General features: G+C 38.8%; 1 protein-coding gene across 1 annotated transcript in view; it reads right to left on the bottom strand.

The window, feature by feature from the left end:
- LOC139463483 (uncharacterized) overlaps nt 1-19,841 on the bottom strand; it is a 32,353-nt gene extending 12,512 nt beyond the window's left edge. Inside the window, exon 1 of the mRNA XM_071244755.1 lies at nt 19,739-19,841. The gene's annotated coding sequence lies outside the window, so the exon portion shown is untranslated. The remainder of the gene's footprint in view (nt 1-19,738) is intronic.
- Nucleotides 19,842-25,191: the final 5,350 nt, after the last annotated feature.

The raw sequence follows: 25,191 nt of genomic DNA, 5'->3' as shown, positions 1-25,191 counted from the left end.
TAGCTACAGCATGAAAGATAAGCGGTCTTATGTTTTCCTTGCACGCAAAGTACAGATGGCGTTGTACCATGCACAAGCAATCTGTTCGGACAAAACCGTCAGGACTGTTGTCTCCACAAACAAGGCAGCCGTGGTGACAGCTTAAGTGTTGCTACTACTGTTTGCACACGTCTCACACGGTTAAGGAACACTATGTATCATTACTAGTCTAAATCTGTCAACCCTTTACAGAAATTACAGCATATCAATATGTCTTTTCCGGACGAGTGTTCTTGAGATTTTCAGGTCCATTAACCCCTGACATTATCCGTCTTTTGTTATTTTGCTGCACCTGAGAGACAGTTTTCTACTTTGATAACTATGTGGAAAAGGGGATTTCTTGTAGATCACTTACATCAAAAATATGATACACTATTCAACGCCTTTGATGTTTATCTGAGCTCTATCGCCAGTGTATTTCATGTCACTTTTGGTTTGCACGCTGTGTACTGCTGTAATGAATTTTCATTTACTAATCAAAGTTAACCATTACGTGCAGCCTTTAACTGAATACATTAAAAAACATCAAGAAAGTGCAACTCTAATGATTTTAAGGAACCGGCACCATAAACCTGTGTATATGTGTAGTTTTTGATATATTTGTATTTATCTGTGCTTATGGTTATAAGACAAACTTAGAAGCACTCATTTATTTTTTAAGGTTTGTCCGTATTTCTGGTTCACGAAAAGTCATGTACGTGGTGATTACTTCCATTAATTGTATAATGCTGCCAACAATAAGATAGAATGGGAAAATGACTGGTCCCTGAAAAAAGAATAATTGTCGTCAGCCAGAAAAGCGACTCATTTCAAGTTCGGCAATAAACGGCTACCGATGTCTCCTATGCACGAAATGTTTGAGCAGAATAAACGCATGGCAAGCCATCTACTCCAAGGTAATGATGAGATAGTCTGGTCTTGGTTATGCACAAACAAGCCACAGTTGGCCCTTTGACGAACTGGAGTAGATATTGCTGTTTCGTCTCCAATTCGATTATGCATGAAGAAGAGAAGAACACAGACAAATTGAAGATAATATTATTTTAAGACCACAGTCCTAAGGGATGACATCGTCATTTAGAAATTAATGTAACTATCAAAAAGGATGGTCAGATCTCACGGAATAACACTGGTCCGGCATTTATGGATGTAGAATTGAGGTAAAGGGAATTACTTGGGCTTTACATCCATTTTAACTTGGTGTGACTTTCAGTACAACCATGGCGTATCAGCGTTACTAACGTTGGAGGATTTCCCGATGTAACGATGACCACTTTGGCCAAATCCAGAGTGCTGACAAACCAAGGCAAAGAATCAAAAAGTATCTCAACAGCTAAGCGGGACAACTTCCAATGGTGGGTTAGTCACATGTGTACGTAGAGGGAAGCGGGTGAGCTTGGTTACAAGCTAATTTAAAAAGTGTTTCAGTCATATCATGGCATGTCAGCTTGATATTTGAAGAAAGCCCGATGTGATGCAGGTCTTTGACATTTACCATTACGAGCGCATAAGAAAACACGAGAAACATAATCAGGGCGACTTGTGGATTCGAACACAGGGACGCAACTCTTTACAAGTAATTTCGGTCCGTGAAACGACTTTCAGTTTACATGTATTTGAGGGTGTGGCGAAGTTTCGTTTTTACAAATCTCCTTTTGAGATTCTTCAAGTTTGTCAATATTACATAACGTAGAGTTAAATACATTGTACCCACAGAAACATACCAATACACTTTTTACAAAGTTTGTTCTTACTTGATGCAATTGAAAGGTTTTTACAGACAGGTTTAATTACTTATTTTACGTTTGATTGTATTGTTATTCGCATCAAACACGTACGTTGACAAGCAATGACAGCGTGTTATTTACATAAACATTATAAACATTAAATTCTATTGGAACCTCTTTATATTGAAAAAAATTCTGGCTGACGACAGTTTCGAATATGGCACAAACGCATGATAGAGTTACCCACAGCCTTCTCAGGTAATTATGTGGATCTAACTTATGAGTGATAGATACATAAAGACGTATTTGTGGCTCCTCTATTTCTCCCACTGTGTTCCCGAGTTGTTCTTAAACACGTAGACTTGAATCCAGCCACTCTGTACTTTCTGTTTGCCATAAGGTCATCTGTCTATCTATCGTCTATCCAAATCCATCAGTTTCACTAATGAATATACTTATCCACGTTAAACTGCCTGTTACATTACAATCTCAAGTATTCTTTGAGACCCTGGCTATGCATTAATGGTGTTGTCTTGCAATGAAGTTATCGTAGAAAACATGTATTCCTCATGCCTACAAAACAATTCAGGAATAGAAAGTGCCTCATCATCTCTTGAAGCGGTGCCATGCAAGAGGTTTGGATGGTTTCCTGTCTGTAATTGGTGTCCTACAGCTCCATTGTAGAGCTTGGTCTAATATCCATAAGCACTGGACGGAGGAGTGTCACCCATTATCAAAGCTTTCTTAGCGCTACGACTAAACTGATAGGCAAAAGAAAATAATACAAACGTCAAAACTGTTACCGAAACAATGCAAATTTAAGGTCTAAAACAACTATGATACCCGTATCAAACACATCACCATCGAATAATCATTTCTCGATCGTTTCATTTTTAGCCACCACCCAACATGGGTGTAGCGTTCGGTTTTTGTTTTTCAGATTTATGAGAGTCATAGATCTGGAAGCGATTTGTGAAACGCCACGTAACATGTAACTGCCACAGATAGAGATTGATACCACCATGAATTTGGAGAATACTCCATTCTGACAGGATGATCAAAGGTTCAAATCCCAACCTACTCTGAATAAACGAGTTGAATTGACGACCGCAGTACAACGGGACCTAATATCAATATGGAAAAGAACTTCTTTCATAAGCACTGTCGTCACGTATTGTAAAATTATAATATGTAGAATTAAAGGTTTGGGGAACAAATCACCATAAATATCTACTCACATTATATCCGACTGTGATGTCACATCGTTTGCGTCCCAATGTGACATCATGATTGTGACGTACAACGTTGACTTACGAAGAAGCTGTGATGCACACTTACAATTCTTGTCATATATGCAAGTAAAGTATATTGACACCAAAAGCAACGTGCATATACAGCGACACTGTCGGTGTTTCCTTGATACCGTGAGCGGGTGTAGTTTTACGCCGCTGTTAGCAATATTCCAGCAACATCACGACGGAGGAAACCAGAAATGGGACAAACACATTGTACAAGCGAACCCTTTAACCACAAGGCTACCCCACCGCCGTTTCCTTGATTTAGATCGACAACAATTCCTAAGAGATAATTGGGCTGCGATGATCGAAGTTCCCATATCTACAGATGAGGAGCTCTCTTATACAAATAAAGAGATCATATCCCTACGACTTTCGTAAACTTATGTGAAACTATGTGAAACTTCGTGAACTGTTATAATACATGTTTGTTTGTTGTTGCTTAAATCCGTATTCAGCAATATACAAGCTGTATGACGGCGGTCTGCAAATAATCGAGTCTTGACCAAACGATCCAATGACTGACATCATGCGCATCAATCTACGCATTTGGAATACGATGACATCCATCAACCAAGTCAGTGAGCCTGACCTTCCTGTTCCGTTCCACAGAGTTAAGATTGTCGTAACACTGAGATCGCTTCATGAAGCTCGACCCGGATCATCCTTTACACAAAACGTACGATCAATACCTTAATGTCTACTTTATCCATTTGTACGTACATAGTGACATATAGTGAAACTATCTGCGGTTGATCGACTGATAATTTCACGTGGAGCACAGAACCTCAGAGAAGGAGGTGGTCATATTGGGTGAACGTTAATTTTGTAAGAAGATGTTATATATTCAAACTCAGGTTTAAAAGTCCCATTACCACATCCCTAGTTAACACCAGACCTGATTGATGGCTTATCTGATTTAGATCGGGTATCAAAATGCATTATCGCGTCTCCCTATTCAAGATTATTGGTATCAAATATCAAGTCCATTTACACCATTCAGTTTATCGATATTTCTGCATGTCTCCATTTGAACCATTAAACATGATTTTCAAGCGGTGATGACACCTCAGTGTGACATTGGACACATGGTGTTGGCGTTTTGCTTCCATAATAATAACGAGTTTCATAAAGGTGACAATTTACGCAGTTAGCTAGACGTGATAGATTTTGTGTTTCTGGTAAGGTTATATTTCTTTGACCTTTGAACATAATTATATATGTTTACTTGTTAAACTGTGTGTCATTTCTAGAATGAAACGTCTGCTGTCATTACAAAAGAGGCATATTGTCATTCAAGTCATTAAAAGAGTTACAAACTTTAAGAAACAAACGAGATAAGTTTAACCAGGAGTTAAGAATCGATCATCATTTATGAAAATTGTTAACCATGGAGAAAAAACAAGTTTAATAACTAAACTTTCAAACTAAAAAGATTTTCAGACGATGTTGCACATACTTATCTCGCAACGTGTTGACAGTACTTTTACCAAGCCACCTCAAACAGAGACTTAACAGGAATAGAAACTGAGGTCTCTTCCATATATTATTCAGTCCAGCCCACACATCTGGGTAAGAAACTCGTACTTTTATAGCATAACATCAAAGGATATCCCCTTTGTGTGTAACTGAAACGCCCACAGTGATTAAACAGTGAAGTTTACACTGTCAGTAAGAATACCCTTGCGCAAACTGCTTTTCGAATTGCTATCCAGTGTAAAGGAGGCACACCGTAAGCTTTATCATAACTTTATGGACTCTCCTTGGCTCTTGACTCTAGAGAAGCTTCAAGAGGCTAAAAAGATAACTAACAATGCCTTCAGCCTCCGATTGCTATATGATACATCCAAAATGCCTTTCTGGTAGTCTTAGGAAAGTTGAAGAACCCATCAATATGTATTAATTCTGTTTTTCGGGAGATTATTATTCTAAGTTATGATTTAATCATTCATTAGACATGTGGCTTTACATGAAGATGGTTAACTCGAAGAATTATACTGTAGAAGCTTGTATGATGTCGCCAACGGCTGGAGGGACCTGGTTGTTCATCGACGTAGTTTCCGTTATACAATGAAGATATTTCTTGAACAAATTAGCACTGCGTCGTACACCTTAGGGGATTTAAAGGGAATCTGTGATTCACCTTTGATCGCACAGCCAAGAAGCTCGGAACACAACATTATGTCTTCAGCTGGCAAAGAAGAAACACAATTGTTTACATTCTCTAACAAAAGTCGGGAATTGCTGAGTTCTCAAACGAGAGACAAGAAACTTAACTAAAACTGCATTTCTGACATAAATTGTTTCTGATGATGGAAGTTTAAGAATGGTTTTGTATTCTAACATTCATGTATGCAATTGCTGCCTAAATAACTCCACATGTAAAAAGAAAATTATACATGCTTTAAGTGTACAAAGTTTTAAAAGTAGAATTAGAAGTAGTTTTCTACTTTAGACCTCGGGCTATAAACAGAAACTTTACTAAAACCATCCTGAAATGTGCCACCACGTTCCCTACGACATCCTTGCAATGACAATACGAAGGCGGTACACAGTTATACAGATAGGTTAGCCGGTCCTAGCTACAAATACAGTTGATTAAAGTGACCAGTATTGGCACAATTGGTGCCACTTGTGGTAATTGTGTCCCCACGGCGTTTCCATACTATAATTCACTTTTCAGTATGCCGTGCGCGGTTTGGTTTGAGGGTTTATACTATTGACCTAGAGACAGACTCGTGTAATTCTCTTATTCGACTGAGCAAATTTCTACTTGTTCATCAAATAGTTCATATTAGCCCATCTTCCCTTCAGTGTACCATGGTTAGGCACTGACATTCTTGATTTCGGAATGACATGAAACTACGCAATCATTCTGTCCATGTGAAATTCTTTAAGTGATGCATGCATCACGTATGTCATTTAATGGCTCTGTTGGAAGATTGTCCAGAGATGCTGCCTTAGATCGGAGCATTAATGGTACAAAAAGCAATATACATGATTGAGCGACACCCAGCGTCTGCTCTGAAGTACTATCAACAATTCTAACGAGTAGAAGGTCTTGTAGAGCAGTTGTTCCTAAAACACAAACTTCCTGGGTAGACAGTGAACTAACAGTGCATGGATTTGAACAACGTTTTATTGCATGTTACGATAAAACAACGAAATTGAGGTCTGACTTGTACACTTGAGCCAGTTTTACATAATCACCAAAAATTATACGATGTGTCAGGTATAAAACAACACATGATAAACAACGCTGAAATGTATGGGGAAGGATTTGATTGGGCAAAAGGCAATTTCAATCTGAGTTGTTAGAAAAATGCGTCAAATTATATTATAGTCTCAGTTTCAAACTCTATAAATTATTCGCCATAGGAGGGCTTCGAATAAATCAGATCTTCAAATTGTAGCTGTCATATTTTTCAAGAAGTACCCTTTCTTATAACTAGGTACGACGATGTCGTTTCGCAAGAAACATCTTCCTCTTCCTGAAGAACTACAAAAGATTTCTGTCATGATAATCAGAATGCAATCATACTGAAGATGATGATATTTACCCAACCTATGCAGAGGCCGGAATTACCGTAGTTAATCAATGCCCTTAAACACCAAGCATGCACTTAACGTCATTTCGCGTCATTCAGAGCGACATATGGAGACGGTCGCTGCTTGTTGAGGAATATGTTCTGCCATGCCCAAACATTCAAGACCAATCTTCCATTCACTATGCTCATATTGGACAACCTCAGCTGTGCTCCATTGACGCCAAGCACAGCAAGGGTCCTCCCTCCACACAAACAAAAGGCGTTCTGAGATGAAGCCCACTGTAACGGCATCCGGCGTTGTTATATTCGTTGACTACCACATGCTCTATTGCCGTGCTGCACGCGTGAGTCGTGCCGGTATCGGTATATGATTACGGACAAAGAATGGGCTATAATGGCAAAACGTATTCATCGCAATATAGAATTGATGTGTTCGCTGACCGAATCAGAGTATCGTGAGAATAGTAGATAATGACATACATATGCAGCTACGATAAGAGCCTCAACTCTTACCTGTCTGTCTACATTTACCCAATAAAAAGATTTAATTACAGAGCATGAAACTGTTATATCTGGTCTGGGAAACAGTGTTAACCAAACTCGAAGGTAAATGTCCATGTCATTGTTCATTTCAGAATACACTAATCAGTTGGTTTCAAAGACACGGAATCAATTAATCACGTCTGTGTACTTCATCACCTGGTATGGACTGTGTCAGCTCCATGTATCTGCCATCGGCGTGAGTGGACGTGCTTAGTTTATGTAAATATTAGTACACGTCATAAGAGAAATCTCGGGTTTCCATTGCTTCCATTTTCTCGGCAGATGTTCCTGGACCGTGTAAACAAAAAGTGTTCTTGAAAAATGAAACCTAACCACGGTTGTTAGACACATCAAAGGCTAGTTCGCAGTTAAGGAACAATAAAAAAAACTGATAAAAGAGAGAAATAATAATCCCAGACTGCAAAATACATATACAGTAAAGTACGGTTAAAACGAACTCAAAGGGACTACTAATTTTAGTTCGTTATAACCGTAGTTCGTTATAAGCATATATACAGCATAACTTCAGCAAATAGTCGGGACCAAAAAGTAAGTTCGTTATATCCGTCAGTTCGTTATAAGCGTGTACGTTATAACCGTAGTTTACTGTATTGTGTTTGTTATAGTAACAGTCATTTTATATTTTTCGCCGTATGTGTCTCTATGCTGAGAAAACGATTTTCCGAAATGGTGTGGCACGATTTCGTCGTTACATGCATTACTCACAAAATGCACTTCTTAACTTCCTAGTAAATCTGTATTTCTCTTGTTCATTTGTTAACAGTACGTGTACATTTGTGTGATGAGTTGCTCCGCTTAATCAAAACGATCTGTTTGTGGGTTTCAGGAATCATTCCGAATATGATCCTTGGTTTATAAGCACCAAACTTGTGCTCGTGGCTTTCACAAAACGACTCAACGTCAACGACCTTACCTTCCCCAATTACCCGACACATGGTGCAATAACTGCAATAGAGTTAAAAGAGGCGTTACAACTCACTCACTCACTTGTCCATTCAAGGATACTAACTGCTCAATCAACCGATAAACAACAAACTATTGTTGCATCTTTTTTTTCTTTTTAGAATTTATTAATCCTTAAAAAAATGTTGATCTGAGTGTTCAACATACTTTATGCATAAAGAATGTGAATAATTGAATATGATAATGTATGTCTGCTAAAAGTTGGAAATGCTGTATTTACTAAGGGCTCATTATGGTGCGCCATTATCTATCCCTTTAGCAAACATTGCTTCGTGTTGTCGCGTAATTTCTATTCAGTATTAGAGATTGTTATCCGCGAATGTATTTGTTAATCCGTGTTATGCTTTTACTGGATATGTACCGTTGTGTCTACGTTTATCCACGTCAATATTGTACCCATATTTTGTACAAGGATATCATGCTACAGCCCAAACACAAGGACCTGTCTGTGCTGATACTCATTAATGCCACTGAGCTAGACATATTTACTAATATTGCTCCAATATTTAGCATCCTTGAATTTAGAGTGCTGCATTTGCCTGCAATTGACATTGCAGCTCGTATTTGGATCAGTATATTAAATGGTGAAAATTTATACATAACCATTCAAATAAGGTTCGAAATGTTTTTATCAGCGTTTACCATTCAGCAACAAGTTTTTCCAAATACCCGTTTGGATTTATCGATCAAGTAGTGCTCGTCGACATTATACTTATCATCAAAAGCGACAAAACCATTTAAATAATCATAAGAAATCTTATTCTTATTATAAGAGTCTGTTGTACGATTCTGACTATACCATATGCATAGAATTATGAATCACTCTCAAATGGCGATGATTCCAAGTGAACATATGTTACAAATAAAAATAGGCAATTGCATCGGACATCATTTTTGTCACTGATGCGTCAAATTTTGAAATGTGAACCACATGTCTGCCACAAAACGTTTTGAAACATTAACTGAGGCCGTGAATGTTGTAACTTTAAGATTCCTTTGAAGCTGTTCGAAGTGCTCTTACAAAGAGCATGCTAGATTGTGCCTCAAAAGTTGTGAAATGTGGACACCAAAGGCTGGAACTTCTGGAATATTCCTCGACATGAATTATGTGATTATACAGGAGAGTGTTTTGTCACCCTGAATTGTTATGTATAGTTATTAATATAAAAATTCCTGGTACACATAATCATGCAAAGGCTGATTAATTGTTTTGTTAGAGAACCCTGATGCAAGGCGATATGTGAAAATACGTTCAATTTTAATATGTATCAACTGACAATCGGTGATCAAAACAAAAGTCAAGCCGATGAAACCAGAATGGAAACATTTTTAATCTCGGAAGAACTTAAATTTGACAAAATCTACTACACAATGATATGAGTAATATTACACTATCAAAGTACAAATAATCAGAAGTAACAGGACCAGGTCGTACGGATATTACTGATTCACTCAAATTGCAATATTTTAGCTTATCCTGAAATGAATGGTATTTAAAGGACCGTCTTGTTTCAATTCATGATACAGTAAACTACGGTTATAGCAAACACGCTTTTAACGAACTGACGGATATAACGAACTAACTTATTTGGTCCCCACTATTTGCTGTAGTTATGCTGTATATATGCTTATAACGAACAACGGTTATAACGAACTAAAATTAGTAACTATATAGTCCCTTTGAGTTCGTTATAACCGTAGTTTACTGTACCTTAATTGAAACGCAAAGGTAACTTTGATACTACAACTACTACTACTACTACTACTTCTACTACTACTACTAATAATAATAACGACACAAATAATGGTGTATATGTAATTATTTTCTATCTTCATTGTAGATTTACAACATTTTAAAATCTTTGTCCCGAACGCATAAACATACTGCATTAAGCTACCCTCGTTAATGTGACAAGTGGTTACAAAGCTATATATCCCATATCATCATAACTATCAGCACTCGTTATTTTTCAAATTAGATACAGCTATTTTCAGGAGATAAATATGATCTGTTTTCTGATTTGCGTGTTTATAAGTATTCAATGTCCGTAAGTTTCATTTTGAAGCGGCGGCGTTAGACGGATGTTTCAAAGCATACCCGAGCATAGTGTTTATAGACAGTGTAAAATACAAAGTACTTCAGATATTTTCTGAAGCACTCTCTATCTTCGTGAACAGTTGTGAGACATAAATGATGTCACTCTGGAAGTCACATGACGTCATCTGAAGTCACATGACGTCATAACACTGGATGACGTCACGTGCTTCCGTGATAACTGAACTCGCCTGGTTATCAAAATGTGAAAAAAACATAAAAAAAGTTCTTCTGATATGTGAGTATGGGAGCTGCTTTAACGTCGCTTTGAACAGTATTCTAGTTTTATCAGGAAAAAACCCACAGCGATGCAGGTCTCAGACGTTTATCACTTTAGTTAAACCCACGAGCACGGGTATGGTTCAGACAAATCCAGTACATAATCGGGGCGAAGATCCTCTGATAAATATTTATTAACTTATCATAATTAACGTGGTCTCCGTTTCGCCAAGCCAAATGGCACGGTTTTTTTTTCTAATTTGTGATTGAGATAAAAATATACTTTTCAAGAAAAATTGTCATGCGCAGCGAATAGCCGATAATTTCGAATCTCAACCAATCAGATTGCGGCACACTCTCCTATTCGTTTGTCATTGCCTTTGATTATGGGGAGTCATGGTGGCAGCTGATGGTAAGACCACATTACCTATGGATTACCTATGGATGGTGAGAATATCATCATGCTTCGATGTTAGCTATGTTTGCGAGTCGTAGTTCTGGACAAATACTGCATGAATGGTTGACTTCCTCGAGAGGGTCATTTGGAATTTGGCTAACGGTCATTGTGAACTCTAGATCGACTTATTTTATGCCTCCTTGATCGTCATCCTTCGGGAAGAAGACGGTATCTTGTTTTATTTAGTTGACAATCAAATAATTCTGTCGAAAGCTATTTCACTGGACAGTGTAGGCGGATATTTAATGTCAATCCCACACAGACGAGGAGCATCATCGCATCGAGCACAATAATGATGCGCATGCGCAGTGATATCGGGTTCCAAGCTAGTGACCTCTTAACGCAGCCTCTAATGTGAAAAACTATCCGACGGCAGCCCTCGCCGGAAGCGATCGAACAGGAGAGCTTTGTTTAAAGATGACCGCCATTTTGAAACACGGTGTCAAGATTCACTCAAGTGTTTCGATCAGTGGGCAGAAATCCTTTAATTCAGAATCTAATCTTCCCTTCAGAGTTGGTTAATCGTTGGAAGAGCAACAAGAATTATTTAGCATGACGGGTTCTTTTAACCCACACACTGAAGATTCCATTTAACAATATAGAAATGACATTTCGATCACGCTACGGGGTTTTATGGCTACAGAATTGTCGACAAAAAGTTGTTAAAAATATTTTGGAATTGATAAATGCGAACTGAAAAATGATTTTTCATAATCAGAAGATAAAATTATCATATAACTATGAATACCTTTTGTGAGTCCCGTGAAGGTTAGACCCGTGAAGATCCGGGATAGAATAGGTCTTTAGCAACCCATGCTTGCCGTAAAAGGCGACTATGCTTGTCGTAAGATGCGAATAACGGGATCGGGTGGTCAGGCTCGCTGACATGGTTGATGCATGTCATCGTATCCCAATTGCGTGGATCAATGCTCATGTTGTCAATCACTGGATTGTCTGGTCCAGACTTGATTACTTACAGACCGCCGTCATACAGCTGGAATTTTGCTGTGTGCGGCGTTAAACAACAAATAGAACGTGTTATCTGGGGAAAGAAATTGGATAGGCCTGGTCACGTCCCATGTCACTACCCATGACTGGCGCCGCGATGTGGAACCTGCAGGTCAATGTTTACTCATGCATTGTGATAATGACCTGTCTTCTGGTTATATACATGTTATTACACAAAACCACCCCTATCTCTGGTGACGTCCTATTGCCCCGAAGCGCATCCATTTCAAACGAGAAACACTGTTTGAATATACTATATTAGAATAAATAAATGCGTTTATCGATGCTCATGTTATCAATCACTGGATTGTGCGGCGTTAAACAGCAACACAACAAACAATAATATAGAATAGGTCTTCAGCAACCAATGATTGTCGTAAGAGGCGACTAAGGGGATCGGGTGGACAGATTCGCTGTCTTGATTGATGCATGCTCATGATGTCATTTACTGGATTGTCTGTTTTCATGATGTTTTCAATTTGTTCAACTGTGAAGTGGATGCCTGCTACATCTAAATGCGTAAGGGCTGATGGAGTTTTGAAGCCAATTTTGACCGCCGTCATATAGCTGTAATATTACTGAGTGCGGCGTAAAACAACGAACAAACCATCAAACAAAACCTTCTGTGACTTGGTTGATGTAAGTATTATACTGGTAACATTGATCTATATGAGCATATTACAATATGAAAGAAATCATTATGATTTGAAACAGTGACTATATAAATAACTATTTGTGAGATGTAATGCCTTCGGACAAGGCAGATCTAAACTATCACCTCATTATTCATTGAACACGATTGGTCGTTAGCGATACCGAGCAGGTGTACGAGTTTATTCTATGAAGATTCTAATTGTAGCGGAGAATAAATAATTCACGAAATTAATTACACCAATGGCGAAATAAATCCACCTGTTCTTTGACGAGAGCACATTTAGACTTTTCTCTTCACATGGAGGAGGCCGACGTGGGCTTGGGTGAACAGCCCGGAAGAAAAACGCGATAATTTACTGTTAGTGAGTGAAACGAAACAGCAACCCATGCTTGCCGTAAAAGGCGACTGTGCTTGTCGTGCGAAGCGACTAACGGGATCGGGTTGCCAGGGTCGATTACTTGTTGATGCATGTCATCGTATCTCAATTGCGTGCAGGCCCGTGAAGATCCGGGGTAGAATAGGTCTTCAGCAACCCATGCTTGCCGTAAAAGGCAACTAACGGGATAGGGTGGTCAGGCTCGCTGACTTGGTTGATGCATGTCATCGGTCCCAATTGCGTGGATCGATGCTCATGTTGTCAATCACTGGATTGTCTGGTCCAGACCCGATTATTTACAGACCGGCGTCATATAGCTGGAATATTGCTGAGTGCGGCGTTAAACAACAAACCAAAACCAAACCAAATTGCGTGGATTGATGCTCATGATGTCAATCACTAAACTGTCTGGTCTGAGTGCGGGGTTACAAACAAACGAATAAAAAGTTAAAAAAGTAAAGTTTAAGAACACCAGAGACCAGTAGCAGCGGGGTTGGTTGGTTGGTTATTTAACGCCGCACTCAGCAATATTTCAGCTATATGACGGCGGTCTGTAAATAATCGAGTTTGGACCAGACAATCCAGTGATTAATATCATGAGCATCAATCCACGCAATTGGGATCGATGACATGCATCAACCAAGTCAGCGAGCCTGACCACCCGATCCCGTTAGTCGCCTTTTACGACAAGCATAGTCATCTTTTACGGCAAGCATGGGTTGCTGAAGACATATGCTACCCCGGAATCTTCACGGGTAAGTAGCAGCGGGGTAGCAAAAGGGCAGTCGTCATGGTACTATGGTAAAGCTCATTTTCTTTCTCAATTTTTTAAGTGTGTTTTTTGTCAGCTTTGAGGTATTTCAAACTGTAAGTATTCGTGACCTTCTTCTGTAATAAGGAAACACAGCAAAAACACATGGCAAAACACCCACGTCAGTGCGAGAGGGACGTTACGAAAATGAATACTGTTGACACCAAGAGCGCGATCCGTATTTCGGTATATTTTCAAATCAACAAAGACATCATGGCAACCACGCGTATGTCATGAACAGTAACGAAACGAGGTGTTTTTCAAAACGTATCTTTTCCTGCATCGGTAAAAGTACCATCCAAACGCCAAGTGAACAAACAATGTTGACATCTGTCAAATTATATCAGCTTCGCATTGTCTTTGGAGAAAGAAGCCATACTGTTCATTGACATTTTCATTTGTCGTTATAACAAGTAGAGTGAGTGAGTGTTAGGGTGGGTGGGATTCGATGCTACTTTGAACACAACGTTATTTCATTCACTTTACGGCTTGTCAATGGACACAACTCCGCACAGCAAATTGCGACGCTTTGGACGACAGGGTTACCGTACCCCCTATTACCGTAATATGGTAAGGGGCGGTCGGGTAGCCTAGTGGTTAAAGCGTTGGCTCGTCACGCCGAAGACCCGGGTTCGATTCCCGACATGGGTACAATGTGTGAAGCCCATTTCTGGTGTCCCTCGCCGTGATATTGCTGGAATATTGCTAAAAGCGGCGTAAAACCATACTCACTCACTCGTAATATGGTAAGACAAATGGGATAGACCCGTGAAGATCCGGGTTGGAATAGGTCTTCAGCAACCCATACTTCCTGTAAAAGGTGACTATGCTTGTCGTAAGAGACGACTAATGGGATCTGGTGGTCAGGCTCGCTGACTTGGTTTGAAGCATGTCATCGATCCTCATTGCGTGGATCGATGCTCATGATATCAATCACAGGATTGTCTTGTCCATACTCGATTATTTACAGACTGCCGTCATATATATTGCTGAGTGTGGTGTTTAACAACCAGCCAACCAACCAACAAGTCGGATAATGCTGAGGTGATCTTTGCTCCAGTGTGCGGCCTACTCTTTCCATTTTATGATCAACTTCTTACGCCCAAACCATGTATAAAGAAAACTAATTTATATAACAAGATTTCATATTTATGTATGCAGTGTTTTTAACTTATTCAACTTTAACTAAGTTATTGCTATGTATATTTCTATTTAAGCATAATAGGGGCCATATGTTAGTCTGGTGTGCATGTATTGTCGTGCATTGAATCACTGCATGAAAAACGCTATTTCACTTTTTTTTAAAAGGATGTATCAAAGTAACCCAAAGTGACGACACAAACAAAATGTCTTCTCACTCGAATAACAGACACATACAGCTGATTTAAAAAACAAACAAACCACAACTGCATGACGACTTTTTTTTAAATGTTGTTGTTTAACGCCTCACTCAGCAATATTCCAGCTATATGACGAGGGTCTGTAAATAATCTAATCCGGACCAGACAATCCTGTTATTGCTATGAGCTTCGATCCACGCATTTGAGATAGGATGACATGCATCAACCAAGACAGCCAGCCTGACCACCCGATCCCGTTAGCCGCCTCTTACGACAAGCATAGTCGCCCCTAACGGCAAGCATGGGTTTCTGGAGACCTGTTCTATTCCGGATCTTCACGAGTAGATAGGAATATGAAATTTGATCTCTTTCGTCTGACCTATGGTTCGGTCGTTATCATGGCACCTTAGCTTCCAAGGGCCAAAATGACCAGCAGTTAATATTTTTTACTGTAGGTATTCTATTTCAAACACATATTTCCCAATTACTTGAGTTCTGCAATAATCCATCTGCCACGAAGACAATGTACAAGACGAAGTGCAGTAGATCATATATAAGGTACGACGCGTACAGGTCAACAGGTTTATTACCCTGTGACCATAACAAATAATCACTTGCTATGAGCCGGTCTCAAATTCTAAGCAAAAACGTATTGCAACCGAAGATTGATGTGGTCTGGGTGTTGGTACAAGTAGCAATATAACAAACGGTCACAGCAAGAGAAGTGTTTTCCAATATTGCTGCTGTAGAGCACGCGTTAAGATACAAATCTGTTCAGGCTGGGCTGCTGCTGAATTAGGGTTGAGTACAATTTCCCAAACTCTTTCATTAAAGAGCAACTCGGCTCGAGACAACATATTGTCCTGGCAAGTTATTCAACCGCTACTTGTCTGCTGACTCCAATTTTATGAAGCTGTTCAATCAAGCCAAAAATTATTCCCCTAATTTCAAAGAGACAATTTCATAATTTTTCATATTACCTTAATTATAACGGGGGCGATGGGGTGGTTAAAGCGTTCGCTCGTCACGCCGAAGGCTCAGGTTCGAGTCCCCACAAATGTACAATGTGTAAAGCCCGTTGCTGGTACCCCCGCCTTGACATATCGCTTAAAGTGGCGTAAAACCATACTCACATGACAACAGCGGTTGCTGTCAATTGGCATGAACATCTAAGTGAGTGAAGACGAAAAGGATGCCAATTGTCTTTGGATATTTATGGAATCGATTCCAAGTCATCTCATCGCATATTTTGTATTAATAGAAGGTTGGATAATTACATGCTTAGCTTAAGTATGAAACCGGACAAATTATGCCGTTAGTGGCAGACGGGGCAATGCCTTTAATTACATCCTGGTATTTTTCCTGTCTCAGATCTGACAGCGACAGCAAAATTATGTTCGTTTCATTGCTGGTGATATATATTTACGATGTGATGGTAATTAGTGTCTTGGTTTTAACTCATATGTTGATTAAACCAGGTGCAGTACCGGAATTGCACAACACCAGAGGGTAGGAACCGATTTTGTTGTAACCAGTTGAGATCAACGTTAACCTATTTAATGGAAAGGATAATTTGACCAATAGTGGGCGTTTCGTCGACCTGTAGAATTAGTGATATTCGAATATTATTTGTCATTTTTTTACCGCCACGTCCGATACAGATACATAAAGAGCATCACACCTTCAGCAACAAGACACATTTACTGTATTTCATTGTACAACTAATTATTTCCCACAGACTCTCTGCACTTGTTTGCAGCAGAAGTAATACAAGGCTAACATATCGTTTATAGTTTGTCTGGTCTGGACTCTTTTACTCGATTGGTGCAGTCGTATGGCAAGAATATTTCTGGCAACAAACACTTACTTTTTATTGCAAATTGTGTGAGTGACAGTTTCTACCTGTAGAGCAGGCCAAGCTTACCCTTTTCGCGAACACAAATTTTCAACGCTATGTTGAATTTTGCGCCCTATGGAATCCGTTTCAGCAGATGGTCGAGACTGATTTTTCTCCGGCGCTGACGTCTTCATTTCAACCCAAGCTTGGATGATGGAGCAATGCTTATAGTTTATAGCAATGTTAAGAGTCCCCCGCCGTGATATTTCTGGAATATTGCTAAAAGCGGCGTAAAACCATACTCACTCTACAGCTAAATGGGATAGATTATGTGCATAAGTTCGGAAATCTCTGGCACGTGGATTCTTCTAAAGAATTGAAACTACGGGGTGTTTCTGCCAACTACAGCACAAATGTGAAGCAATCTGGAAGGATTCATTGCTCTAAATGTTAAGTTGCTGTGCAGGGGATTTGGTTACCACCGTCGATGTCTATGTGACAGTCTAGACTTAGTGATAGGTCTTACACTCATATGTTCTCATTTACTGGACTAACAACCTTGTCGCATATCATACATGGGAAGCATAATGTTCTATAATTCAGTTTCATTGCCACACAAAAAAATAGTTTAACATGTATATGCGAAGGTGTTAATGGACAGAGTATGGCACGTATACCTCCCCTGCGAGTTCTTGGTACTTCACTGGGATCAAAGGTACAAGAGTAAAGAGAAATAATCGGTTCAGGTAATAACCGCGCTCACACCAATGCCCGCGTGGCTTCTAATGTTTATAAAGAAGTGGGATGGATTGTGGAGAGTGTGATCGACTACAGCAAAGCAACGTCGTATCACTCTCCTTACGTCACTCTGTGGCTGATGCCATTAAACCCGACACCATGCAAGGCAATGATGTGACTGTAAGCAGAATAATTACCTGTTCTGCAATGCTGAGAAAATGTGCCTTTGTGTGTTAATTTGTCGATGTTCCCAAATGGGAGACGTTATGTAATTTTAAGTACTTTAAGATACCGTTATATTGAGTTATTATTCCGGTATCGTCAAGAAGATACTTTTGTAAAATTATCTTAGGTATAGCGTAGGGCAGGTCAATTTCAGAAGCAATTAATGTATCATCTAAAAACTGATTTCCAAAAATCGTTTATTTGTTGGTGACAACTGTTTTTGCAATTACACCAGCCTACTTCCACCACACACACGCGCACGCTCGCACTCTCTCTCTCACTCTCACTCTCTCTCTCCCTCTCTCTCTCTCGCACTCTCTCTCTCTCGCACTCTCTCTCTCTCTCTCTCTCTCTCTCTCTCTCTTGACTTGTGATTAAAGTGGGTTCGAGTCCTCACATGGGTACAACGTGTGAAGCCAGTGTTGTCCTTCTCCCCTGACATGGTTGGAGTATTGCCAAAAGTGACTTAAAAGGCAAGACACTGTCCTTAACTGTTAATATATCTTCCTGTGGATCGTAGCCTTAGATGAATTTTACCCTTTGTTTCCCATTAATTCTTTGTCAAAGGCCATTCATGTAACAGGTGTACACATCTTCATTTCTACTGACAAATGTACCAAAATAACAGTCAAATAGAATTAATTCATATTGTATTTTTTTTAAACTAATTGTATTGGATCTTCTCTTGTCCTTCAGATATGTCCCAGGCCGTGGATGGTTACTTGAAGATTCAGAAGTTAATTAAAGAAGCAACATTAATAACACTGCTGTGCGTATTGGTTCTTCTGTGTAACGGTTAACCCAAGGTTCAGAAGTGCTTCCATCATTTGTATTCTTGTATTTAACTGACAATGTTTCCATCCAAGGCCATATGGTCGATGCTGTTACAGTGCGTGAGTGATATTGCTCAACGCACTTTTTCAACCAGTTACGCAATGTCACTAGAGATGTTTTATTATTAAAATTCAGAGAACGTTCTATCAACACAAAAGGAGTGCTGTGCTCTTCGTGTCCAATAACTTTTAAACTGAGAAGTCATTTATACAACACTGCGCTCAGTAGTGTATGGCGTACACTACGTTTCTTCTTCACGTATCATTACAACCTCAATATATCAATTTGTACACATTACACATCATCCATTGATCAATCTTCCAAACAATTGCTAAATGTCTATATATGTAATTATTCATGTGTTCCAAGACTTCTCATATACAAAATGCCATGACATGTCTGATGTTCATTTCCGTGGAACTAATTTCATAAGCTATTATAGCAGATTCGTGTGTCTTTATTGAAGGTAACATAGTCTGATTGTTGATTTAATGGCGTGCGATATCATATATATGTCAAAACACACGGCATCTTGTCAACGGCATACCAATGCCAACATAAAATGAAAATGTATTCGCCAGAGAGCATGTGTTAATTAGCAAAGAAAGGACATTCCCCTCCTCTTCATTATTTCACTGCGTAATACACTATGTCGGAAAAGAACTCTTCAATTTGTCATAAAACTGTAATATCGATGGCATTAAGAACATTGGTGTAAGTCAGTGATCGTGCTTTAACGGTCATAAAAACAGATGGGGCAAGGCAATTGGATCACAATATTATATTGTCAAAGTAAACATGTCTCAATGCTTTATTCCACCCAATTATCATAACACCCCGTATCCCCTATACACAAGCAAATGCATTGCTCAAACCCATGAATTTGGTTCCAAGAAGCGCAAAAACTTTTTTGCTTGTTTCATGCAAAGTGCAAAATGTTAAACTGGCGAAATATTAAAATGATTCTGCCATCATCAAAATTAATGTGAATGTAACGTTCTACTTACTTCTATGGATTCTGCGAGGTTTGGTGCGATGTTGTCAGTGATCCCGCAGGTGGCGATGTCTCTACTTCCAATCTGTCTCGCAGTAACAAGGGCCGAGCATCAAGTCGACACGTTATTATATCGTGAGAAGGAACCCGATTGGTCGACGTCACAGCCCGGAAGCCAATCAATCCGAAGTCCCGATTGGTCGCCTACTCACCTATGTTGAAATACTGTTTACGTCCTAGGACCATGAGTAGGAATTATTCGATGAGAATGGCGATAATGGTGAGAATATTGAAATTTCCTTACCTCGAGAAAATTTGGCGGATACTGCGTCAGAAATCGATATGTATAAGGGGATGGAGATAACGAGAAATGGATAGGTGTAATGGTAATAATGAATAAGGTGGGTGCGCAAAGTAACCTTTTAACTGTGATTTTACTAATTATTGAGTAAATGCATATATCAGTTACGCATTAAGGAGTGCTTGCTTATCGGTAAGGATTGAACGAAAGTACCACGTGAAATCGAAGGTCCACAAATGTCAATGTGCAGTTTAATGAGCAGATCGATTACAACGAAGGCTTCTGGTACAGACCACCACTTACTTTATCACGTTCTAAACTCGACTGCGTCATTTCAACCTTTTAAGAGAACATATGTAATTTGTTTGTGTTATCTCATTGATAAAAACATCTTATTTTGCATGTTTTTTCCTAAACCACGTTATTATTAAATATCAAGGAAATTATTCATTATTTAGGTAAGAATGCATTATGATTTAACATTAATAGTGAGAAATGGGGTTATTGCAATGCATTAATGTTTTTGTCTCGCACCTTGCCTCATTTTGGACTAGGTAGCATTGTTTGTCAATAACGTCTAATGTTTTTAAGCATTTACAAATAATTGATTTCCATTTATTCAAGATGGATCGGCTAGATATTAGATTGAAAATGGATCTTTTAAGTAGATCCCAGCCAATCTTGCATTTGCAAATGTCATTCTTCCAAATGTATCATACAACAACACCCAAGTTAATTGAATGGCATCAGATCTCTCGGCACTATGATTGAGGGTAGAAGTCCATCTTTCCTAAGGTGAAAACCATGTACCTTTTCAAAATTACAGCTGATCGCATGTGCATCTGTAACTATTTAAAATGAAAAGGGTTTAAGATGCCATGAACGTGTTTAAGAATCAAGTGTCATTCCTGGTAACGCCAGATATGTGACAGTTGAGATCCTGAAATTGTTTCTTGGGCAGTTGGTCCAGTGACATCGGGCGTGCTTCATTTTCCGCCTCGCTGAACCTGCTTGACTCCAATCACGGAGTAAACCCCAAGGGAGTATAAAATTCCTGTGCATTTAGAAGAAGTCAACATCAAGCCAAAGGCCAGACAGCTATGGCTGCAAATATTGCACTGCTTTTTCACTTTACAACTCTTCTAAGTACCCTGGCTTTTTACAAATTCTCTGTATAGCCTTTATCATGTCATATCTACCAAAAATTCAAAATGAGAAGTACAACAAATTTCAGGTTACATAAGCATTTACATTGATTTTGGTGAGTTGTTTTGACAACATATGAAACCGATTTTTCGCCTTATCCATTTTCGTCAATCACAAATCAGTCTCAATTTTCTCTGAAACAAAATCTATGATTTTATTTTTCAAACATACGTTTTTTTAATATTCGTCTTTCTGTCATATTTTCTGATGTATCATGAGGATGTATTTGAGCGGATATCCAGATGGCATGCTCATATGGCCACAAATCAGGATTATTCAAAGATGTGGGAGTGAAAGAGTTCCTTTCTAATCACGTCGAAATTGTGTGATTATTCTCCACTGATCCTCCCTGTCTCACAGGGGCGATCTCCACGTCAGTTGGACACCCTGCACGGAGCTGTGATTGTCTCCGCAGACCTAATCCCGTGTTAATCAAGGACTGAAAGGTGACATTTGTTTACTCTGGTATTTCAGGAAGTAATGATGTTGTATCAGTTGATTCTATAACTGATATCTTCAAGCAGGTTATGATGACATTGTCATTAGGTAGGAGAGCAAGTCATATCTGAGAAATATAAAACGTCAACGCCAGAGAATAGATGGTCTGGATTATTCCACGAATTACATTCCATTGTGCGTGAATGACAAAATAGCAGGGGGAATTATATGAATGAATCACTGACAATCAGTGATGTCACCAGGTGTTCGCGAATAGGATTCAATATGTTATAGAATATGAAGGACGGTTCATACATGCATATCTACCAACTCAATTTTGGAAATGTTTACTAAGGATTCTACCGTGGTTCTAACTTGCGTGAATGTCCCTTTGGCAAGGAGAATGAATGTGCATTATGTTGCTTAAAATATGTCAGTAGCCTGTCAACATAACGTCTTCCTCAAAAGTTGTATAACGTTACGCCAAACAATTTTCGAACGTTTTCTTAGCGTGAATGCACTGTAGAGGCTGTATTGTCATGGGCAATGACGTCATGCTTTTATTGTGTACTTTCACAATACCATTGTCGACATTTGTGTTAAAGTCCATACGTACCAGTGACAGATTCTTGTGTTTGTCATTTTCCATATGTCACGCTCCGCATAAGCCGCTTTTTAAACACATAGCGCTGCTTCCACCGTCCGTCCAAATTCCACGTGAACAATTTAAGCTTTTCGACGATAACCTGAATACATATTAATGAATCTTTATCATACATGTAAATGACAGGACAGTCCTTCATAAACAAAAGGTAAAGTATAGCTTACTATTTGTATGCAAATTCATTTTTTTCAACTTGTTTATAAATCCATATAATTCTCACCGCTACTTTGCCCTTCACGCCCAATGGAATCACTAATCGTGATTATTCTCTGGCGATGACGTTTTATACTTATTATAACTAACCAAATCGAGTGTACAATGTATTTAGTTTGTTTGTTTTGTAACAGCGCAATCTGCAACAGTCCAGCAATATATCTGGGTTTCCAATGATGATGAACGCCCAAAAATTTGACCCCAATTTAACTGAATTTCTGATATTTTTTGTCAATGCAAAATGATTATTTAGTAATTTATTAGTAATTATTTGGAATCTTTCTTGTACATTTTTAAAATGTCACCAAATAGAATAGAATAGAATATATAGATTACTAACGTTAGATACTGCTTTTATTGCAAAGAGTTTGTTTTAAAATCAAATTGTAATTAAAACTGTCAAAAACTGGTGGTATTTATTACTAACTTGAACATGGCACATTATCTTAATTCAACGTAGAGACATATTCCCCTGACAATGTAACATAACAATATGAATATTTCATTCTTCATTTTATTTATTACGACGTGTTTGTATAGTTATCTATTGTGTAATTGTCCGATTTTCGATCACGAACGTTGATACAACTTAATTTCGTTTATCCGATATACTCGTTAATCCAACATAATCACATGCAACCAACCATGTCGGGACTTGACTGTATAAGGGTGGCGTATGAATACAACATCCATAGCTGATGATTTGAGTTTAGACTTTCCCCACAAGATGCCGAGTCGATTAAAAGAAAGGATACGATGTAGATTCTTAAAACATGTTCGCAATTGCAGAAATACAAACATCAACGGACAAAATCAAACTTTATTTCAAACTCAACTCCGTGTCGGTGCTTGGAGCCCGAGAGACAAACGACCTCTTGACCTCTGAGCGGACTTCTGTCATGAAATTGATTTAAATTATCGTTAAGCAACAACAGCGGGTCAATTACGTAGCGACAAAGATCCCCGACACAGGACAGCATCGTTTGCCATGGTTACGATGTTGCTACACGACCTTGTCCAAGGGGGGGCTACTCTCATTATCAGCACGACGTTCAAGGTCGTAAGCAGACTCGGTGATGAATGGTTGCCGCTGTTTCGACATAATGATTTGTTTATTAATGATAATTAAACATTAATAATGTCACGATACTTGCATTACTAAAATACAAAATTATCTCCGTTACAAAAGTAGCATTTTGTTCGCGAGTCCTGCCATCGGTCAAAGGCAACTGCAATCACTGCAAAATTTACTGCAAAAGAATTAAGTAAAACTTGTCAAAATTACATGAGTTTTTTTATATGCATGCATATTGTGTCGATGTATCTCTGGTGAGAAAAGGTGTCTATCGGAGTAGATTATCCGTGTAGCAGCAGAGAAGGAGTTGCAGAGTAAGTTACAGTGTGCTGCCGACGTCCTCATTCTAATGACCAGCTGATGCCAAAAATAGTCGGTTTGTAATGTTTCTACACAATGTGTAATACATCTGCTTGTTTATCAAAAAGGGATATTTCCAAAAGGTGAGTACTATTACATAATACTTTATGCCGGCATTGTGATGTTTACGATATGCCTCGATCATGCATTCTGGAAAACGGAAACATGTTCTGACCTGTTGTTTTTTCAAATTAAATTATGAATGTTTTATAATCAGACATGGCTTTTGGCACAAGAAGAACCACAAGGGCTGAAATATATATATCATGGTTCCGAAAGACATTCATAATCTTATACACACTCTATCTACTTGTATATGGAAGCTAGAAAATGAACAGACTTTATGAAATAGATATTTCTTAATTTATAATATTTAGGGTTAATATGTTGAAAAACCCAAGTGTAGTCACTGCAGCTGTACGGTGACCAGAGATGGTTGGTTCTTGAAGTTTTCTCTTCTGTCTTGACGATGCGAATATTAATACCTTCAATGATTGTTTTATTAATCGATTGCTGCTCATCCTTCAAAGACATTCGCTTATTCAGGGGAAAATCTGCGTGGTACAGCATTTAGGAAAACTTCTTACCCTTGCAGCCACAGCAGGACCAGTTACCGAACATGTAGAAGGGCGATATTTCCTTTTCAAAACATAACTCATTCATATTCACACTTTACGAAAAGTTGTTGCGTGTCTGGAAAGAAATGGAATTTCTAAATGTTAATTTCGGGTTGAAGAATCGGTGGAAGCGAGGTGTCATTGCTGGAAAAGGATTTAAAGAGCTAATACTTTTTATCTGTTACGTGATTCCTGTTGGCTAGAGTGGATCATCGAGCGCCGCTGAGCAGCTTCAAGTAGGGTTGCAACTGGTCCTCAAGCCAGGAATTGTTTGTCTTTGTAGAAGCCTTGAAGTAATCACAATCCTGGATGTGTCCATTTTATGGTACTTTTTATTCGTAAGTTAAAGAAAGTGAGAAAATTGTATTCCAGTAACAAACAGCACGATTTCAGTTGACTGTCACTTGTAAGTGCAAACTTCAGAGGGTGTTTTCCCATGCACCACCTTCATAAGAATGAGAATTGTAGCTCACAGAGCTAAATCAAGACAAAATTGTTTCCACTTGTTACATTGATGGCCCAGAATCCTCAAAAGACACTGACTTGTCACGATTCCTTTTTGTGATATATCATTCAAAATACGACAATGAAC

Source organism: Haliotis cracherodii, unplaced genomic scaffold (assembly GCF_022045235.1).
Source record: "Haliotis cracherodii isolate W230 unplaced genomic scaffold, xgHalCrac1.p SCAF_16, whole genome shotgun sequence".
Classification (NCBI taxonomy): domain Eukaryota; kingdom Metazoa; phylum Mollusca; class Gastropoda; order Lepetellida; family Haliotidae; genus Haliotis; species Haliotis cracherodii.
The sequence above is the reverse complement of the archived record's forward strand: the minus strand, read 5'-3'. Positions and strand labels throughout refer to the sequence as shown.